At 36.1% G+C, this 15,886-nt stretch overlaps 1 protein-coding gene across 1 annotated transcript in view; it reads left to right on the forward strand.

Annotated features, from left to right (window-relative positions):
* The window catches only part of LOC114360851 (uncharacterized), a 143,556-nt gene that overhangs the window by 83,737 nt on the left and 43,933 nt on the right, over positions 1–15,886 (forward strand). The window lies entirely within an intron of this gene.

Raw genomic sequence — 15,886 nt, forward strand, 5'->3', positions numbered from 1 at the left:
GCACAGATATTGAGAGTATTTTTAAACTGTGGATGGTTAATGTATGTATGATTTTTATTGACGCTAGTTTGGGGCGGTGTAATAAAAGTTTATGGTTTATCGAATTGATGCATTAATGTTATGGGGAAGTATCCCGAGCTGTGTGGATAGTGTTTGTGAAGCTTTAGATAAAAACGTATTGGTATTTTGGTGCATTAAAAACGGGATTTGGTGACCCAAAGGAAACTTGTTCATTCAGTATGCATGTTAGAAACATTCATTTTCATAATTTTATACCTGATTTTTTTCAGTAATTATTAATTACAGACGACCAAAAAAGTCACGAAGCATTTATTTTCTGAAAATTTTAATGGTCTTTTAAAAAGCGCTTTAAATTAATATGGCCGCCATAGAAAACGATGCATTTTCTTAAGGTGATTAAAGATAGACTACAGTATTTCTATGTATGTAATTTAAAGTTCTTAGGAATAATGGTACAATACAGGTGAAAAGCCGTTCGATGCTAACCAACGCGAGCAGAGCCGGGGGAACAGGCTAAGTCTATTTTATAAATATAGGGTGGGGTGTGTTAGATTGTTTGATTATACAGTCATAATAATCAGTCATCTGGGAACACAATGCGGGCGGCACACGAGCTGCGGAACTTTATAGCTCGAATTAAAAATTCTAATCATTGATTTTAGTAGTTAAGGCTGACTTTGCGTACTTTAACCGTAACTAACCCTGGTGTTTTTTGTATAGAGTTACATAACCCTGGTGTTTTTTGTATAGTAGTTGTATAGTTGTATGGAGATTATTGACGTTTGTTAAGTTAAAGCTAAAAATAAGTTTGTTAGAAATTCTAAGGTTAATCTAGACACTGTCCGTTTCCGTGGCTTCTTTCGTTTTGATTTTAGTCAGTAAGAATTTTTTTTTCAGGAGCATAAATTATGGATGCTAATTTGAGAAATGAACAAAAATTCTTTTTTTTTTTTTATATTTCACTCCCTTCTCATTACATTAAATGATCAAATTGGTTGAGGAAATCTTACGTATCGTTTATTTGTTGTTGACTCTACATTCTTTGTGGACTATCTCGCATTCTACAACTTTATAATCATACTAAAACTAGTTGTTACTGAACCAACTTTAATAAAACTGTCAACAGAACTATCGACTAGTTCTCCACTGGACCAACTAGGGCTATGATCAATTATATCAGATAATTGCCTTCTAATTGGACTAAGAAAGCGGAGAAATTGCTATGAAAGCTATAAAAGCGCGTGATATTAGGGTTGGTGGGAACCTTGCTTTACGACAAAATGATCGTAGCGTGTCTTACAAACGCTTGTGTTGAAATTAATAGCAGTTACACCTTTTGTTCTCTGAAGTAGCAATGGGCAGGGCACATAGTACGCAGAACTGACGGCCGATAGGGCAGTAAGGTTCTGGAGTGGAGGCTACGTACCGGAAAATCCGGCTTGGGACGTCCTCACTCCTCCCACAAGGTGGTGGACCTACGATTTCATAAAAGTAGCAGGAAGGCGCTGGATGCAGGCTGCCTCCAGTCAGGCGATGTGGAAATCGTTGGGGGTGGATTATGTTCAGCAGTGGACGTCCTGTGGCTGAAATGATGATGAGATGACATCTTTGTTTCTGAAACTTTCAGTTTTTTTATTGGGTAATTTCTAACAAACTAAGGTTGCTGATTAGGTACTGCTGTCTTCATCTGCCAGATTGTAATATTAGGTAATATGTGAAGATATAACACATTTTTTTAAAACTTTTAACCCCGTTTCGTCCTTTTATGGGGTGAATAATACTTATTTAGTAGATATCTAGGACATAGTAGGTAATCAATATATATTATTATACGTGCCTTTCAGCGCAATCCGTTCAGTGGTTTTAGCTGTTTTGTGATAGATCAGTAACTAACAGTTGCCTTTATTATTTACGTTTCGATAAGATGGCACCGACAGTAAAAATAGTCGTCCGTTTTTTGAACTGTCATGGCCGTATGACCGAGCCACATTAATTGAGGCACATTCACGTAATTAGTGTTCATTGCTCTGTAAATTGCCTGAATTGGGGACCGGCCGGCTGTTCTGTTCGTCACTTGTACAGTCAGCTTCTAATAGTTGGTGACACCTAAAGTAGCCGAAAAGTTCGCAACACGTCTATGTTACAACAAGCGGCCGCCCGCGACTTCGTACGCGTGAATCCCGTTTTTCCCGCTAATTCCCGTTCCCGTGGGAATTTCGGGAATTCCTTTCTTAGTGCACCTCTACGGTACCTAAGCTACGTCCCTTCCAAATTTCAAGTGCCTACGTTTAGCCGTTTAGGCTGTGCGTTGATCTGTCAGTCAGTCAGTCAGTTTCTCCTTTTATATAATAAATAAAATTAGATTTAGATTAGATTGGAATAAGGTTGTGTTGACAACTTTTTGACCACGCTGGGTGTCACGAACTGGACGCTGACTGTACAACCACAGCACAACAGCTTACTACTAAAAGTCAAACCTCAGTCGAATTTGAACTTTATTACTAAGTATAGAAATAGAGTCCAATTTCCATTAGGGAGACATTTTGTGTAAGTTGATGTGCTGACAACTATAGCAAAGGAAAAGTCTCACGGGTCCTACTGTATTTAATGTTATCATCATGGATAATTTTAATTTAACTATTACTTATTCATTGCCAGTTATAAATACATACCTACATCATTTGCCTCCCGTCTCGTAAAAATAAATAAATCAAATACAGGCTGGGCCAAAAATGTTTTCAAATAACAACGCTTGCTTTCTCGAAAACGATTCGAGGTAGGGTGATGCGAAACTGTGCATAATTTCGTAAATTTTTAACTGAGTCCAAAAAAGGAGGAGTTTCTATTTATATATTTAACTGTATGTATTATTGTCATCGCTTCATGAAACAACATCGTGCTTATTGCGTTTTTTTTTTACCAAATGAAGCAAAAGCGTAAACTTGGCCCACCCTGTAGGTGACAGATATTTTGTTACAGTAGTTTTGAAACCAACCACATTCTTGTAATTATTTAGGTACAATTTAACTATCCTTTCCCCAATCAAGTAACTACATATTTAGGTATAATATAACCAAACATTTTGTACTTAATCTTGATGAACTAACAATAAAATTATAATGTAATAAATTAATGTCATTTTTATTAACTTGTACCTGCTGCATTTGAACTAATTTAAATCGTCAAATTTCTACTTTCACATATTTNAAAACGCGTGGTCAATCCCACTTCTGATCTTAAGGATCAGAGGTGAGAGTGCTTTTTTAAAAGTAATGAACGGGACCAGCAGATATCGATTTATTAAATAACCGAAACCAATAATTCCACAAATCAAATTAACGTAATAAAGAAATATGCCTATGCCAGAAATAATGATCTAGGTCACAAATATCACAGTCCCTGAACCGAGAGAACGTCCGTCACAGCCAAGCGCTCGAGCAAAGTGTGGCGGCGCGCGGGGCGGCCGGTTTCTCGTGCCTTCCCTCTCTAAGACAGAGACAACAGGATCGAACGATATGACGTCACGCTGACGTAGCGGGTGTTATTTCTAAGAATATATTATTAACTCAAAGGTGACTGACTGACTGACTGACTGACATACCTAGTGATCTATCAACGCACAGCCCAAACCACTGCAAATGGACGGATCGGGCTGAAATTTGGCATGCAGGTGGATGTTATGACGTAGGCATCCGCTAAGAAAGGATTTTACGAAAGGGGGTAAAACGGGATCCACGCGTACGAAGTCGCGGGCGGCCACTAGTTTAGACATAAATGCTTAGAAATAGACGATGTAGATATGCGGGTATGTAGATAAAAGACAAGGTAACATTGATGATAGAGTCAATGTCAAAAGAAAATAAATTGCGAAGCTTTATTCCTGAAAATTGATAATTTGTGTTACTTATTAGATTCTTGGCTACCTTTATGATGTCGAACCTCTCACTTTTAAAAATATTATTTTTCGTCAATAAAAGTACTGTAAATCATTCAGGCGTAACCGAAATATTGAACTCATGGACCAAAAACATAACATCGTTTATGTTCTAAGTGCTTTGCAACTTAATTTGAATGTAGAGTCAGAAAATAATGTGTGAAAAAATAATCAGATTTCATTACTTACCTTGAAAAATACTAACGATCTTGGCTTCGGAACAGTGGACTGAATAATACAATAATAGTATGGTAGGTACTTAATGACTGACCTTTACGTCTACCCTCTCTTCTGTAACTGGTGAATGTTTCGGACATGTAACGCCCTCTGTCGTAACTGAACCAAACTACAACATTTACGTGGTTCGGAGTGCATCACTGACGTAACAAAGCATGCTGTTTGTTACTAGAATGACGTGGTTTGTGAGTACTCCGCGAGATGGCGGTTAAAGGCATATTTTATGTAGAGTCATGAAAACATTTTCTTTAGTTAATTAATCCTACTTCAATACAAATATTTTATTTAAACTACTAATTAAACTTGTACTTACTGGAATGCAATATTGTATAATAATTTCTATTAAGTAATTGTGTAGCGAAACTGCACCAATCAATGAAAGTAAAAGTGAATTTTCTTACATTTTAAAATAACTGGGTAGGTACTAAGTTTATTTACTTAAATTATTTACAGTTATTAGAAATTAAATTATATTATTAATCAAGTAACGTGTTATGTTAAAAAACCGGCCAAGTGCGAGTCGGGCTCGCGCACAAAGGGTTCCGTAGCAGCAAATATAACCAAAATTACAGTTAAATCAACCTATCTCAAAAACTATAAGAGATACTTTGATCAAACCAAAAATCGTTGAAAGAGTTAATTAGCATGCATCACCTCTATTTTTTTTAGAATTTTATACCCCGTAGTTATAAAAATAGAGGGGGGGGGACATACTTTTTACGACTTTGAGAGCTGATATCTCAAAAACCGTTCACTTTAAGAAAAATGTTTTTTAGAAAACTTTATATCATTTTAAAAGACCTTTCCATTGATACCCCACACGGGTATGTACATCGAAAAAAAATCACCAGCATCATCTTGTACCTGAAAATGTATGAAAATAATTATAGCAGCCACGACAAAGGGATAAAATAAAACACTTTTTTGTGCTTACCTCACGACGTCCCCAACATCTTATGGCCACTAAAACTTGCAGTTCAGGACACGTGCCACCACCTCTAGCGCTCTGAACCAGATCATCTTCCACCAAATCTATGATGGTGCGCACTGTGTCCTTATTGAACCTATATTTTATTTTAAAATTTAGGTCCCGCAAATCGAATGGGTTGCTTCGTTGGCGGTAGAGCTTTCTACGTCGCGCTGGGTCGGCATTATTGGCTAAATGCACAATTGCATTTATAGCATTCATTTTCACAAGCAAGGATCACAGCAAGGATATTTTGAATAAATAAACCAACGAAGTGACATTCATATGAAATGACATTTATAAAAGTTAGGTTAAAATAGGTTTATTAGAGCTTTAAACAAGGCCCGAGCTCTCGATAACTTATCACACAGTTATAAGAGGATTTTAGCGCTAAATGACGATTATGAATAACAATTTTTATCAAACGTTTTATAAACCTCTAATAAGCATTTGATAAAATGTGAAAAATGATTATGAATAAGACCGTAAGAGTTTTGTCAGTACCTATTCTATAAACTACAAGCGATAAGATCTAAACAAAACGATTTCTCAGTAGTGGTGTTACTTCAGTCCTTTAGTGAAAGGTCAGGTGGATTTCTGTGGCATTTGCCGTCGGTCCACTTTATGGGGACCACGCCTTGCTCTATGGCGTAATGAGACCTAAGCTGGATCTACATTACAAAATGGGAACACAGAATACCCACCTAAATAAAATTCATAAAATTCATTCATAAAATTCATTTATTTTTTGCAAATAGGCTTTAAAAAAGCGCTTTTACACGTCCCAATATTAATCCTACCACTGCTTTAAATATTTATAAACATCGTAAAAGTGCTTTTTAAAAGCATATTTACAAAAAATAATGAGTTTTATGAGTTTTTTACGAGTTTTTCTTCCATATTTAATATCAGCAATCAAAATACATAGTTAGGTTTTAACCGTATCTTACAAAAACTTTTCCTTTTTTTGTAAACCTGAAAATGTGAATAACCTTATTTTGGATTATACCTAGGTATACCTACTTACTTTAATAGTACGTAATTAACTAGAACTCAGTAACTAACTAAATTATGTATATTAATGACTAGCGGCCGTCCGCCACTTCGTACGTGTGGATCCCGTTTTACCCCCTTAGGGGTGGAGTTTCATAAAATCCTTTCTTAGCGGATGCCTAGGTCATAACATCTACTTGCATGCCAAATTTCAGCCCGATTCGTGCAGTGGTTTGGGCTGTGCGTTGATAGATCACTATGTCAGTCAGTCAGTCGCCTTTGAGTTATTAAATTTAGATAATGATTAATACGACCCATTATGAGTTACTGGCCTTAACATAATTGTAAACGTAAGAGGTTATTGCGTGGGTCAATCGCAGACTGAGCCGATTCTCACCTTTGGCTTCTGGCCAGTTATTACCTAGTAATTTACTAACTTGCCTTTAATGAAGAACTAATACAATGCACCGGTAACAGACTTTACAGGAGCGTTACCCTCTCTAGTTTACCAGAAACTGGAATTCGCTGCCTGCTTCTGTATTTCCCGAACACTAACTATAATCCGGGCCTTTTCAAGGCGACAGTGAATAGGCAAGGTAACCCGGCACTGAGGTGGCATTTACAGGGCAGATATATTATGTAACTATCCTAGAACTGCATCTCACTAACAGGTTGGATTGTGGTTAAATACCTGATTTGTTATGCATTAAAAAAACTAATTGAGGATTTGACCTTCACTGTCCCACTCTGGTCAGACGATTTAAGGAAGCCAGTACAGTACACATATTTTTCCTGCCTCACATAATATCATAATTACCTATAATTATCTAGCATTTGGTCAAATAGGATGGCAGATTCAGTCTGCGCAGATGTCGGAGAAAGGCTGCGTTCCGCACTGAATGCAAGTGTACCTACCTATCACTTTTACCACAGGACACATGAATTAAAAGTCGAGTAACTTTGACATTGATCCTTTAAACATTTACTTTATACACTCCTTCTTCTTTTCCCTAGCCCGTTTTCCCATTATTTGGGCATTTACTTAAATAAAGTTTCTCTTGGTCTCTATCATTTAGTATAAACCTCTCTTTGAATTCAAATTGAAGGAATATTGAGGGTACTGAAGCATTTCCACCTGCATTTGAATAGATTTTATGTACCGTTACAAAATTATCCACAGACGCGTAAAAACATCGTGCGCGATTACGAGTTCCATTAAAGAGTAATTATCTATTTTAATGTACGATTTTTCGAATCTATAGATTCTTATCAATTACGTATCAAGTATATCACAATTTTCCGTTGCACAATAATTTATTGCGAGTGCGTAACCATAACAAACGCATCTGCAATCTGCATATATAACTTGATGAGCTGACGATTACTTACACAAAGAAAGGAAACTGCGCAACACTGGAGAGATAAGCGATTCCTTTGCGATGGTTTGATACCGAACTTGCTGTTTTAATTGTGGTGGATTGCTATCAATCTAGTTGGATTTAACGAACAACTTGTAACTAAGTTATAATATGTATTCCGCTAATTTTAATAGTTATGAGTTAAAAGGTTTCATTTTAGGCCTCTTTACCCGAAGGGTGCCATCATGAAAGACCGTAACGTCTCATGGCTCTACTGTCTGTCTGTGTCCTCCTGTCTCAGGGACTGTCTATAGCACAGTAACTGCTAAGTAGGAAAATGCTTCAAACGTAAATAAATATAAGAGAGATACTCATACTAAACGAAAAGTGCTATTTTTGAGTGGTGGGGCAAATCCGTATTTTTACTACGAGTGTTTACTACATCTGGGCAAGGTCGACCAAAAAAAAACTATTCTATCAAATCTATGCTGCAGGAGGTCTGTAGTAGGAAATCTCCCGATAAAATGTCTAGATTTGAAATGTACATAGATAATGTTATTAAGATCAACATTAAAACATTTTTTTGATTTCCAATCAGATCCCAATTTTCCAAGTCCCAAGGGTTCTTTACACCCCAAGATTGCTTTGCTGAAGAAGGTCACTTGGGTTTATAGAAATTTGGCTGAAGCCGTACAAATTAATGTATAATCAGTAGAAACTTATCAGTCATAGTCCGGCGACTTCTAATGACAGTTGACACAATACCAGTGGGGTGGGGAGGGCGGACAGGGTAATTAGCGGAAAACTGTCAGTTATTGCGGTGCAACATATTAACTGCAATTAGTGCTTGCATAGAAAGAAACTAGTGCTGTTCAGTAGGTTAGCTAGGGACTGGACTGCTGCTTGCTGCTGTCTTTCCTGAACACTATAATCCGGGCCTTGAGGCAAGAGTGAATAGGCACTTACAGGGCAGATATGTACCTCCCTAGACTGCATCTCACTTAACACCAGGTGCGATTGCGGTCAAATACCTGCTTGTCTTGCATAAAAAAAAGGTAAATAATATACTAATTCTGATACGGATATTTAAAATTCGTTTATTCTGCAAGTAGGCTTATAATAAGCTCTTTTACGCGTCCCAGTTATATTTTAACTCTACAGACGTAGTATACCTAATTGTGAAAGATAATGCAGAACAGATAACGTCACTAATATTTAAATTCAAATAATTCAATAATGTTATTAGATAAAGTCAGAAACATGGGTGACTCACAAACATATTTTGAGTAAGGTGTAGAGTTTGTGAATTTGTGGCTTACAATTACCTACTTACTTGGTTCTACGTGAGATCTGAATGATCTGATATCTTGTCAAAAGTCTTGGCAACATTTTTTAAATGAAAATGTTTTTGATGGGATTTAAATTTCACGGATAGGTATAGTATAAGATCCCGCTATACAACGACCTTCATCGAGATGCTTATTTGATGAAACATATTTTATATTCTATTTAACATGTCAATAATTATATTGCTTAAGGGTTGCCTAATAAATTTCAGTCCAGGATATGATTAATTAATCATTAAAAAAAGTATTTTTTTAAATATTTCATCGGTTTNTGAACTTACGGTGTGGTACACGCGATTGCGCACGACGCAGGCCACACGAAGACTAAACACAAGACGTCCCAATTGGGACGTATTTGAGTATTCACAGCGCGAGCGCTTATAACATATCTGCTTTTGTTTTTATATAATATCATTGTTTTGAAGTGTTTGAAGTGTACTGAATGCAGACAAAACTTGTAGGTGATGAAAATTATTATATAGGCTACATAGTCTTTATTTTTCCCCTTTTAAAACTTAAGTAAATAATATAGCTAATTCTTGATTCTTTTAAAATTAATGAATTAATACAGGACAATGACCTTCGCTATATCTATTGATGTGCCGTTCCCGAGAACGCTCTCCTCACTGAGAATATTCTCGGGAGCGCTCCCGGGAGCGTTCTCCTAAGTGAGAAAGGTTGAGAATCATGTTTATCAAATGGAAATAAACAAACTTTCTTAAGTAAAATAGTTTTAAATTAAGTCGACAGATAAGTGTATATTAAACAATACACTCTATTTGCAGAGAAAGGCTATATTCTCAGTGTTCCCGAGAATATTCTCGGGAACTTTCTCGGCAATATTCTCGGCAACTGTTCCTTTATTATATTTTATTTTTTTGTCGTGAAATGTCGTTTTAATGATAATGTAAGATGACAGAATTTTTTTTTACATGCAATTAAATAATAAAACTGTCAATTTTTTCGTTTTTAACACGCTTTTATTAGGTCGTCGTGTATGTAACTAACTATGTAATGGAATCTTAGAATCTGAATTACATGCATTTCTAAGTCTTGTGTCATCATGAAACTTTATGCAGATTAGATGACAAATACAATATTGTGGTACCAGCTAGTCTGATGATGGGACTGGAAGGTGGCCAAAGGAACTCCTAAACGAAACGGTGGAATCACATCGAATTTGGGTTCATTGGATTTGTCTTTTCGATATCTTTAAGTGCTAGATAATGTCCAGGGTTCTAATGATGGAGTCAGGAGGTGGCCATAGGAACTCCTAAACGAAACGGCGGAAACTCATCGAGTTTGGGTTCGTTGGATTTGTCTTTTCGAGCACTTTAATGCTAGATGATGTCCAGGGTCCTGATGATTCCTGTTAGTAATTAAAAGCGTGTTTTTAGTTTTTTAAACTATTCTTTACATTTGACATTAAGGGCATATTTCACAATCGCTTAGTAAGGTCCTGTTTCGCCACTTCTGGATAAGTTGTGGATAGCCTGTCTGACGGATCATTTGACACATTTTTATATAAAATACGTGCTAGTTAGATTGAACTTAGTCTGTACGAGATTAGAATGGTTCTTAAACAGTTGAAAAACAACATGGCACCGTAATCACGGCTGAGCTTCTGAAAGCAGTTGGAACGCCGGTACTAAAGGCTTTTCAGAAACTGTTCGATTCCGTAATCCTCAAGGGAATTACGCCTACGGCATGGCAAAGAAGTATGATGATACTCCTCGTTAAAAAAGGCGACAAAACCTTGTTGAAGAATTATAGACCCATTTCGCTTCTGAGCCATATCTATAAGCTGTTTTTGATAGTCATAATGAATTGTCACGCTAGCTGGCTTGACAACTTTCAGCCCCCCGAACAAGCCGATTTCTGAAAAGGCTTTAGTACCATAGACCATAATAATATACGCTACGGCAGATTATACGGAAGATCAAGGAGTATAATCAGCCACTTTGCGTTTGTGANAACCGTAACTAACCCTGGTGTTTTTTGTATAGAGTTACATAACCCTGGTGTTTTTTGTATAGTAGTTGTATAGTTGTATGGAGATTATTGACGTTTGTTAAGTTAAAGCTAAAAATAAGTTTGTTAGAAATTCTAAGGTTAATCTAGACACTGTCCGTTTCCGTGGCTTCTTTCGTTTTGATTTTAGTCAGTAAGAATTTTTTTTTCAGGAGCATAAATTATGGATGCTAATTTGAGAAATGAACAAAAATTCTTTTTTTTTTTTTATATTTCACTCCCTTCTCATTACATTAAATGATCAAATTGGTTGAGGAAATCTTACGTATCGTTTATTTGTTGTTGACTCTACATTCTTTGTGGACTATCTCGCATTCTACAACTTTATAATCATACTAAAACTAGTTGTTACTGAACCAACTTTAATAAAACTGTCAACAGAACTATCGACTAGTTCTCCACTGGACCAACTAGGGCTATGATCAATTATATCAGATAATTGCCTTCTAATTGGACTAAGAAAGCGGAGAAATTGCTATGAAAGCTATAAAAGCGCGTGATATTAGGGTTGGTGGGAACCTTGCTTTACGACAAAATGATCGTAGCGTGTCTTACAAACGCTTGTGTTGAAATTAATAGCAGTTACACCTTTTGTTCTCTGAAGTAGCAATGGGCAGGGCACATAGTACGCAGAACTGACGGCCGATAGGGCAGTAAGGTTCTGGAGTGGAGGCTACGTACCGGAAAATCCGGCTTGGGACGTCCTCACTCCTCCCACAAGGTGGTGGACCTACGATTTCATAAAAGTAGCAGGAAGGCGCTGGATGCAGGCTGCCTCCAGTCAGGCGATGTGGAAATCGTTGGGGGTGGATTATGTTCAGCAGTGGACGTCCTGTGGCTGAAATGATGATGAGATGACATCTTTGTTTCTGAAACTTTCAGTTTTTTTATTGGGTAATTTCTAACAAACTAAGGTTGCTGATTAGGTACTGCTGTCTTCATCTGCCAGATTGTAATATTAGGTAATATGTGAAGATATAACACATTTTTTTAAAACTTTTAACCCCGTTTCGTCCTTTTATGGGGTGAATAATACTTATTTAGTAGATATCTAGGACATAGTAGGTAATCAATATATATTATTATACGTGCCTTTCAGCGCAATCCGTTCAGTGGTTTTAGCTGTTTTGTGATAGATCAGTAACTAACAGTTGCCTTTATTATTTACGTTTCGATAAGATGGCACCGACAGTAAAAATAGTCGTCCGTTTTTTGAACTGTCATGGCCGTATGACCGAGCCACATTAATTGAGGCACATTCACGTAATTAGTGTTCATTGCTCTGTAAATTGCCTGAATTGGGGACCGGCCGGCTGTTCTGTTCGTCACTTGTACAGTCAGCTTCTAATAGTTGGTGACACCTAAAGTAGCCGAAAAGTTCGCAACACGTCTATGTTACAACAAGCGGCCGCCCGCGACTTCGTACGCGTGAATCCCGTTTTTCCCGCTAATTCCCGTTCCCGTGGGAATTTCGGGAATTCCTTTCTTAGTGCACCTCTACGGTACCTAAGCTACGTCCCTTCCAAATTTCAAGTGCCTACGTTTAGCCGTTTAGGCTGTGCGTTGATCTGTCAGTCAGTCAGTCAGTTTCTCCTTTTATATAATAAATAAAATTAGATTTAGATTAGATTGGAATAAGGTTGTGTTGACAACTTTTTGACCACGCTGGGTGTCACGAACTGGACGCTGACTGTACAACCACAGCACAACAGCTTACTACTAAAAGTCAAACCTCAGTCGAATTTGAACTTTATTACTAAGTATAGAAATAGAGTCCAATTTCCATTAGGGAGACATTTTGTGTAAGTTGATGTGCTGACAACTATAGCAAAGGAAAAGTCTCACGGGTCCTACTGTATTTAATGTTATCATCATGGATAATTTTAATTTAACTATTACTTATTCATTGCCAGTTATAAATACATACCTACATCATTTGCCTCCCGTCTCGTAAAAATAAATAAATCAAATACAGGCTGGGCCAAAAATGTTTTCAAATAACAACGCTTGCTTTCTCGAAAACGATTCGAGGTAGGGTGATGCGAAACTGTGCATAATTTCGTAAATTTTTAACTGAGTCCAAAAAAGGAGGAGTTTCTATTTATATATTTAACTGTATGTATTATTGTCATCGCTTCATGAAACAACATCGTGCTTATTGCGTTTTTTTTTTACCAAATGAAGCAAAAGCGTAAACTTGGCCCACCCTGTAGGTGACAGATATTTTGTTACAGTAGTTTTGAAACCAACCACATTCTTGTAATTATTTAGGTACAATTTAACTATCCTTTCCCCAATCAAGTAACTACATATTTAGGTATAATATAACCAAACATTTTGTACTTAATCTTGATGAACTAACAATAAAATTATAATGTAATAAATTAATGTCATTTTTATTAACTTGTACCTGCTGCATTTGAACTAATTTAAATCGTCAAATTTCTACTTTCGCATATTTTTATTAAGTTTAATTAAATTTTACTTTTATGAGTGATGTAAATTAATTTAAACTTAAATAGTTTACTTATTTTATTTTAACCTCAATATTAGAGATGAAACGGATATCCGGTAACTATCCGGTAGGCCGGATATCCGGCCTAAATTTACTATACGGCCGGATACCGGATAGTAACTCACTATCCAGCCGGATACCGGATATTAAAAAACTACGACAATTTCCTATTCATAAAATGAAATACATTAATCTTTGAGGTAAATATCAATAAACTGGCTTATAATAATGACGGCTTTTATCTAAAATCCAAAAAGTTACAAAAAAGCCTTTCAAAAAACTAATTTCTTTTTCTGAGCTCACTCTAATGACAAATCTATACTAATCTTATAAATGCGAAAGTAACTCTGTCTGTCTTTCTGTCTCGCTTTCACGCCTAAACCACTGAACTGATTTTGATGAAATTTGGCACAGAGATAGTTTGAGTCCCGGGAAAGGACATAGGATAGTTTTTATCCCGGTTTTTGAAACAAGGACGAGCGCGATAAAGTTTTTCTGTGACAGATAAAATTCCACGCGGGCGAAGCCGCGGACTGAAAGCTAGTACATAAATATGTAGTATAGAGGGCGTTAGATAAATGGGTATATGAGCCGACACTAGCCCATGTTAACATGGGCATATAAATGGTATGGTGAAGTCAGAAATTTGATATCATCATTTGATTTTTTTTAATTTTCATACAAAGTAAATTTTATAAAATCCGATTTGTATGAAAAATAAAATAATTAAAATGAAGATATCAATTTTCTGACTTCACCATACCATTTATATGACCATGTTAACATGGGCTAGTGTCGGCTCATATACCCATTTACCTAACACCCTATATATCTGTTAATGTCGAAATATTGCCAAATAAAATAGGCGATCTTTTTTCACTGATGGTCTGATGAAAATGATGCAGTTCAGTCAAATTACGCAGCAAGTAAACTAATTTAATTTTCGCTATTCAATCACACACTCACGATGGCAACTGAAATCGCCCGAATTGATGTGCCCCCTAGACAAGTGGCAAAATCTGACATTCTATTCGGACGGATTCGATTTTCGAAAAGTGTGACTAGTCTAGTCTACTAATAGACCCACTGATCGCGTTCGAAGCACCTGTGCGGCGCTAAACTCGTCACGACATGCAACGAGACAATGGGCCAACTATCCGGCCGCCGGATATCCGGCTATCCGGCCTAGCAACTGGCCGGATATCCGGTATCCGGTATCCGGCCAAACAACTATCCGTTTCATCTCTACTCAATATTGTTATTCGTGCAGATACTTCGAATTTAATTATTTCTTTTAGAACAATATTTCATTATTTCTTGAGACGACGTTGACTGGCACTGTTTATAAATAGTTACATATTAATATTGTCATTAAAATATACTCATTAAATGACTCTTTGTGTTCCATAATTAAGTAGATTATCATTATCATAAATAAATACTTATTTGGATAATTGTTATAGAAAGTTACCCAAACTATCAGCTCTGTGACGTGATTCAATTTATTTACTTACTAATTTAAATTCAAATTCAAATGTTTTGTAAAGCTGAAATTATTTTTTGGTTCTTTGGTTGAACTCGCTAATCTCAGGAACTACTGGTTCGATATGAAAAATATTGTTGTGTGGTATAGCCCATTTATCGAAGAATATTACCTAAAGGAGCATCAATGAAAAATATTGTAAAAGCGGGAATAATATTCAATCAATTTTCACGCGTACGAAAGTCGCGGAACAAAAGCCGCACCAAACGCTAGTACTAGTACTTATTCTGTGCTGTAACGGAAGCTATGTACTGTGTACTATATTTAGCACATCTCTAACTTCATTAACCAACTGCATATGCGAAAAGCTATGAACAGGCCCTATTGACCAACACAAAACGCATCCTCACACATTTGCCAGATCATTTTAAACTTTATTATAAAGCAGTATAGCTTGCAATAAAAGTAACATAAAAATAAAAATAGTTTATGAACTGCCAGTGTGCGTTTTCGGCCATTGCTTGCACGCCGAATTAGAAACTTTTTAAAAATAGTGATGCCTTTGTAGTTCTATTCTATGAGCTAGTTCCTTGTTACAAAATGAACTAGGTACGTTAATTTGTTAATTGGCAAAATTATAGCTGTCTACAACGTTTATTTTTAATGATAACGAAATTAATTATTTTTTGTAATTAAATATATTTAGGTACTTACCTTCTTATAACATTTTTTCAGTAAAAATATGTCAATAACTTACAAAATAACTTTATAAATTTTCATTACCTAAGCTTCTGGAAAAAGAAGTTTATAAAATGCCAAAACGTCTAAACAAAAATACTAAAATAAATGAACATGGCAAACCACCTTTGTCTGTAATTTATGAACTGCTGGTAACAAAGAGGTAGCTTGTGTCTTTATTTCTCTGGCTGTTAAATGCTATCACATTATTTCAAATACATACGAGTCTTTTTATGACTTAAAGTTTGAACATTATGATTATT

This window comes from Ostrinia furnacalis, unplaced genomic scaffold, assembly GCF_004193835.3.
Source record: "Ostrinia furnacalis isolate ACB-3 unplaced genomic scaffold, ASM419383v2 OfSCF5188, whole genome shotgun sequence".
Taxonomy (NCBI): domain Eukaryota; kingdom Metazoa; phylum Arthropoda; class Insecta; order Lepidoptera; family Crambidae; genus Ostrinia; species Ostrinia furnacalis.